The following is a 6,000-nucleotide window of genomic DNA, read 5'->3' on the forward strand; positions in this document are numbered from 1 at the left end:
GTCTCCCTTTGTGATTTTGTTATTGTTTCTACCTCCTTCTTTAGACCCTGGATAGCTGTGTTTAATTCCTTCACCTGTTTTGTTGTGTTTTCCCTTAGCTCTTCAAGAGCTTCTTGCTGTTTACATGTGTTCTCTTGTATTTCTTTAAGGGAGTTATTTATGTCCTTCTTGAAGCCCTCCATGATGCCCTCCATCAACATCATGACCTGTGATTTTAAATCCAAATCTTGCTTTCCTGGTGTGTTGGGGTATCCAGGACTTGCTGTTATGGGAGAATTGGGTTGAAATGGTGCCATATTGCCTTGATTTCTCTTGTCAACGTTCCCACATTTGGCTTTTGCCATCAGGTTATCTCTGGTGTTAGTTGGGCCTTCTGTCACTGGCAGGAGCTTGCCCTTCCTGTGTGTGGGGGGGGGGGGGGCCTATTTTGGCAACCTTATGTGAGCTGCTTTGTCCTGGAACAAATTGCTGTGTTGGTGCAGAGTTCCTGGGTACAGGTGGATTCCTGGTGTGATGTGTCCCAAGTGATCCTCTACTCTGGTGGAACCTGCCTACCAATCTGTTGCACAGTCACAGAAGCAAAGATGACAGCAAAGACCCACTCTCTTGTAGTTGTATTTGGGTATGTACCTCTGTGGCCCTGATCAGCTCTGGATGCAGGCTGTGCAGGCAGATCCTCCACTCTGTAAGGCCAGACTCACCTGTGCAGGCTGCCTCTTCCTAGCTGGCTGCTGGGTGTATAGCTGGCTTCTTGCACTGCTTGGATGTGGTGCACTGTGGCTGAGGCTGTTCCCATTCCAGAGGTGGAGACTGGAAGGCTCTTGCCAGAGGCTTCCAGACCGGATCCTCTGCTCTGCAGGACTGGACTCACCAGTGCAAGCTGCCTCTTCCTAGCTGGCCTCTGGGTGTATAGCTGGCTTCCTGCACTGTTTGGAGATGGGGCACTGTGGCTGAGGCTGTTCTCAATCCAGAGGCGGAGACCGGAAGGCTCTTGCCAGAGGCCTCCAGACTGGATCCTCCGCTCTGCAAGGCCAGACTCACCAATGCAAACTGCCTCTTCCTAGCTGGCCTCTGGGTGTATAGCTGGCTTCTGGCACTGCTTGGAGATGAGGCTCTGTGGCCAAGGCTGTTCCCTGTATTACTTTTTCTATTGTCAAATATTCTTTGAGTTCATATTCTAAGGTTTGCATCATTATAGATGTACCTATTACAGAACAAAATCTTAAAATGAAATAATCCATCCAAACAAGAACGGAGTCTGTCTTGAATCAGAAGCCAGAGTCAATGCTCCTTGTGTGCTTCTGTGTACGTAAGTCAGTACATGTGAGTCTCCATAACCTCTTAGTGACAAGTACTAAATACCACTCCTGGGCATATACCCAGAGGATTCCCTGGCATGCAATAAGGACACATGCTCCACTATGTTCATAGCAGCCTTATTTATAATAGCCAGAAGCTGGAAAGAGCCCAGATGACCCTCAGTGGATGAATGGATAAAGAAAATGTGGTATATTTACACAATGGAATACTACTCAGCAATTAAAAACAATGAATTCATGAAATTCTTAGGCAAATGGTTGGAACTGGAAAATATCATCCTAAGTGAGGTAACCCAATCACAAAAGCATACACATGGAATGCAGTCACTGGTAAGTGGATATTAATTAGCCCAGAAGCTCTGAATATTCAAGATACAATTAGCATATCAAATGATTGCCATGAAGAAGGAAGGAAAGGGTCCTGGTCCTGGAAAGGTTTGATCCAGCATTGTAGGGGAGTACCAGGACAGAGAAATGGGAGGAGGTGATTGGGGAATGGGTGGAGAGAAGAGGGCTTATGGCACATATAGGGAGGGGGGAACCAGGAAAGGTGAAAGCATTTGGAAAGTAAACAAAGAATATAGAAAATAAAAAAATATTGTGCCCAAATACTCTATGGAATATTTAAGGCAGATTCAACATCAATGAAACTCCTTTATCACTAAAACTCCATGAACACATGATCCAATCTTGAGTGTGTAGAATGTAAGGCTTCAGCATACACCAAAACATGATTTCATTATGCTTTTAAATTTTTAATATTCTTCATGATAATCAAAACTATTTTGTTTATGACTCATGCATAGTAGGAAAAGGAGGAAATTGTATGATTCCATGGATAGACCTATGGTGACTTTATATAAAGCTGCCTTTAGGATTATGTATATACAAAGAAAGGATATGTGTACCTTACTTTGTGAAATCCTACTTTTAATGGTGGTTCTTAAACATTTTAACCCCCCTTCCCATGAGAGGTAGGAGAAAAGAAAGAATATGGGAGAAGTGGACCTGTTTTAGAAACGGCTCTTTGGAGCAACTCTCATCTGTGTTGTCTGGAAATCAGCAGTTCAGTTCACAGGTCAACAGCAGCAGCTCCATCCACTCACAAATATTTTACAGATACATCAGTAGTCTTGGTCAGTAGAGTCGGAACAGCAAACGTGATTCAGCAGGAATGGCACTACCCAGCAAATACAGCCAGGCCTCAGCCTCAGTGTGAGTCAGCAGGAGAGACCAGAGGGATGCCAGGAGAAGTTCTCCACTGTGTCTATCTCAGCAAAGCAAAGATCAGCAAAGGCTCGAAACCAACAAGTGTTCAGCTATGTAAGTAACCCAAGCTCCCAGACTCTTCCACTATCTGTCAAGTTCTATTTATTCTCCCTCCAAACATCATGTGTCCTCCACGGGTCTTGTCTTAGCACTCATCTTGTCTCAGAACATGAGTCTGTCTCAACTGACATCACTCTACCAATCAGCCTGAGTCTTTGGAACTGACAAGAAACTGTGGCACACCATCAAAAATATTTTGGTATGTTTCTCTCTATGGAGTCCTGACAAATGGAGCTCAACTATGCAATAAGGCAGACCAATACCTGTGTTACTAGTGAGCATCCTTCACCAGTGTGTCCTTTCACGTGCTTGCTTTAGCAGAGCATCCTTTCTCCTGTGTCTGCTTCAGCCAAATGTTCATTAAAGAGTCTGCCTTAGCCTTTCACCTATGTCCACTTCAGGAGAACACACCTTCATGTGTTAGCTACAGCAAAACACCATCCAACAAAACTGAATCTCCAACAAACCCTTAAATTTCCATGTCAGATATGTTTGTCCTTTTGCCTCTGAACATCTGGGCATTTATCTAAGTAATGACATAATGGTATTATCCCAAGAAAGTGACAAATTATCTTCATCTGTATGAATTTGATTGTTCTGACTTCTGACTTCTCTAAAGATAAGATCTATAAATCTGATAGAAAACACGCTTATATGCAACTTGATATTTTTTAATAGGTTTATCTTTCTTTGAAATACCACTTTTTAAAAAGACAAACCTTTTAATATATTGGAATAATACAATTGGTATATCATGGATATTATTTCATTTATTCCTACATTCAAAAACAGTTTAGAAACCCATACTGTGTGTAGCATTGGGTACAGTGGAGATTCATAGCCTCCATAACCTCTGATCTTGTGATAGTCTCATCAAGGGTCAGAATATGTTTCTCTTACATGAGAGAGGGCTTTCTCCATCCCACTATAAGTAGTAATTTTTAATCACAATTCTTTGTGTTGCTGTGCAACTTGCCACCACAGTTTAACAGAAGGCCATGTCAGAATGGAGCCTGTGTCTCCTCAAATGCTCTATGCAGGAATTAATTTGGTGCACTTCAACAATGTTTCACACCTACAGCTCTCATTTGAAAAGAAACCTGTGAAAGTCTGGGGACTTCACTCCTAGGGAAATCTAGCAGAAAAAAAATGGTGAAATCAAGGACATGGGCAGAGCAGAGGACAAAATGCAGCTTCCACGGTGTCTCCAGGGACTCTTAATCAGAGCCCTGCTCTGAAAATGCCCACACATCCGGGAATACTGCAATTAAGTCATTCTTCACTGTTTTCATTTTCGTATCTTCCATCAGCCTGAATATCTATGCTAACACCATGGGACTGCATTTGTCAAAAAGATAAGCAACACCGTCATTCAGAAGGAGAATACGAGATACTGTTTTTTAAAAAATAATAAAGTAATAAATTTAAGGAAGCTGTTTTCTCCCTTCCAAATGCAGTATTATCCACATATTGTTAAAACACACATATGCATTTCCATAAACAAGAGGGAGAGAAGTAAATTAGCCTTCTGATGATCTGGTAGACATGTCAAACTCAATGCATGAGAGCTCATTCTTCATTCATGCACACAATGAGCAAGTATGTAAAATGTGCTTTATGTGGTAAAGTCTGCCTTCTCCAAACTTCAGAGGCAGACATTTTCACCACTACTTAGGTAAAAATCACCAAAAATCAAAGCCTACACATCAAAGCAGAGTATGGGTTATATAACTAATAAATATAAAATGGAGAAAAGACCTTTTTTGTTTGTTTTCAAAGTCTTGTCTACACAAAAGTTACACCTTCACAAGAAAAAATATTCAAAACTCTTATACTGGAAGTTTAAGCCAACACTGTGAGTTTCAGCCAGTGACTGCCTATGTACCAAGCCCAACACTGTTTTTTAAATAAAGTCTTCCTAATGCTCATTGTCTGGAAGATGAAATAGATTTAACCATATCCTTAACTACCAGCCCCAGTGACAAATAAAACACACTATGAACCCATGTACTGTTTAAATTCTATCTTAAGGTTCTAAGAAAAAGGAACCCATTTGCATAGATTGTTGTAAATCTTTTCTACTGATGCATAAAGCAGGTTAGAAATGTCCATCAATAATGACTTAGCATGATGTTTAATCAGTTTGCTGAGCCTTCTAAAATTGTTTTTCTATGGGTTTTAATTTTATTCATAAAGCATGTTGCTAATTTTTAAGGAGGTTTTTCTTAATTAAATTTTGTATAGATGTCTAGCTTACTGCTCAAATCACTTTTACTGTAGTAGAATTTCTACAAATTCCTTAAAGAAACATTTTTCTGGATGAGTTAAGCTAAATTTAAATAACAAAAGTACATCATATGATTGAGAAATAGCTTGATTTCATTCTATTTATATTCTCGATTGAGTCATGAGAACTACAATTGCCAGCTAGAAATTATTCCCAATAATAGAAAATACAGAATGCATAGAAATCCCTGGATATGGGTAGGGTAATGTTAGGGTGCTGAGGCAGGAGTGGTTGGAAGGGTAGGGGAGTACCCTCAGAGAGGCAGGGGAGGCGGATAGGGGGTTGTGGAGGGGAAATTGGGAAGGGGGTATAACATTTGAAATGTCAATAAATAAAATAAGCAATAAAAAATGAAAAAAACAAAAGAGAAATCTCTGGATAATTCCCAGGCTTAGTGTTATATAATATATTCATCCTTCCACTGATATAACTGAGAATCTGATAACTAGCAGAAGTAGCTGGTTGAAATCTCACTTCATTTTACTCCTCAAAAAAATGAGCTCAGGGTTGGGCTATGGCCATGGTGTAAGTGGCATTTTAGAATTAGAAACTGAATCCCTGTAAGCTAAAAGACTGCAGAGCACAAGAAATTTAACCCATTTACTAGAGATTCTGTAGGCAGTAAGAACAAAAATTATAGGTCAAACAAAAGAAGGGCAGGACATAATTTAACTAGGATGTGACAGACAGCAACTTTATACAGATAGCCTATAATGTCAGTTTGGGTCCTTCAGATAGAGGATGTCATTGTCTATTGTTGAAAAAAAGAGAGAGAGAAAACAGGGCAAAAGATAATTAGAATCTTATCTTTTAGCAACACTACAGTGGAAGACCACAAATCCATGAACAGATGGGTAGCACAAATTGAACTTTGTGAGCCAAAAATTAAAAGAGAGAGAGAGAATACAAATTTGGGTGGTTAGGAGAAGGGGGTAGATCTGTGAGAAGTTATAGGAGGGAATAACTATGGTCAAAACTCAATGGACAAAGTTCTTTAAGAACTAGATAAAGTTATAATAGCATATATTATATGCTTTAATTGGCAGTTTAAAGTTCATAGCACAT

The sequence above is a fragment of the Apodemus sylvaticus genome, chromosome 9 (assembly GCF_947179515.1).
Source record: "Apodemus sylvaticus chromosome 9, mApoSyl1.1, whole genome shotgun sequence".
In the NCBI taxonomy this organism is placed as follows: Eukaryota; Metazoa; Chordata; class Mammalia; order Rodentia; family Muridae; genus Apodemus; species Apodemus sylvaticus.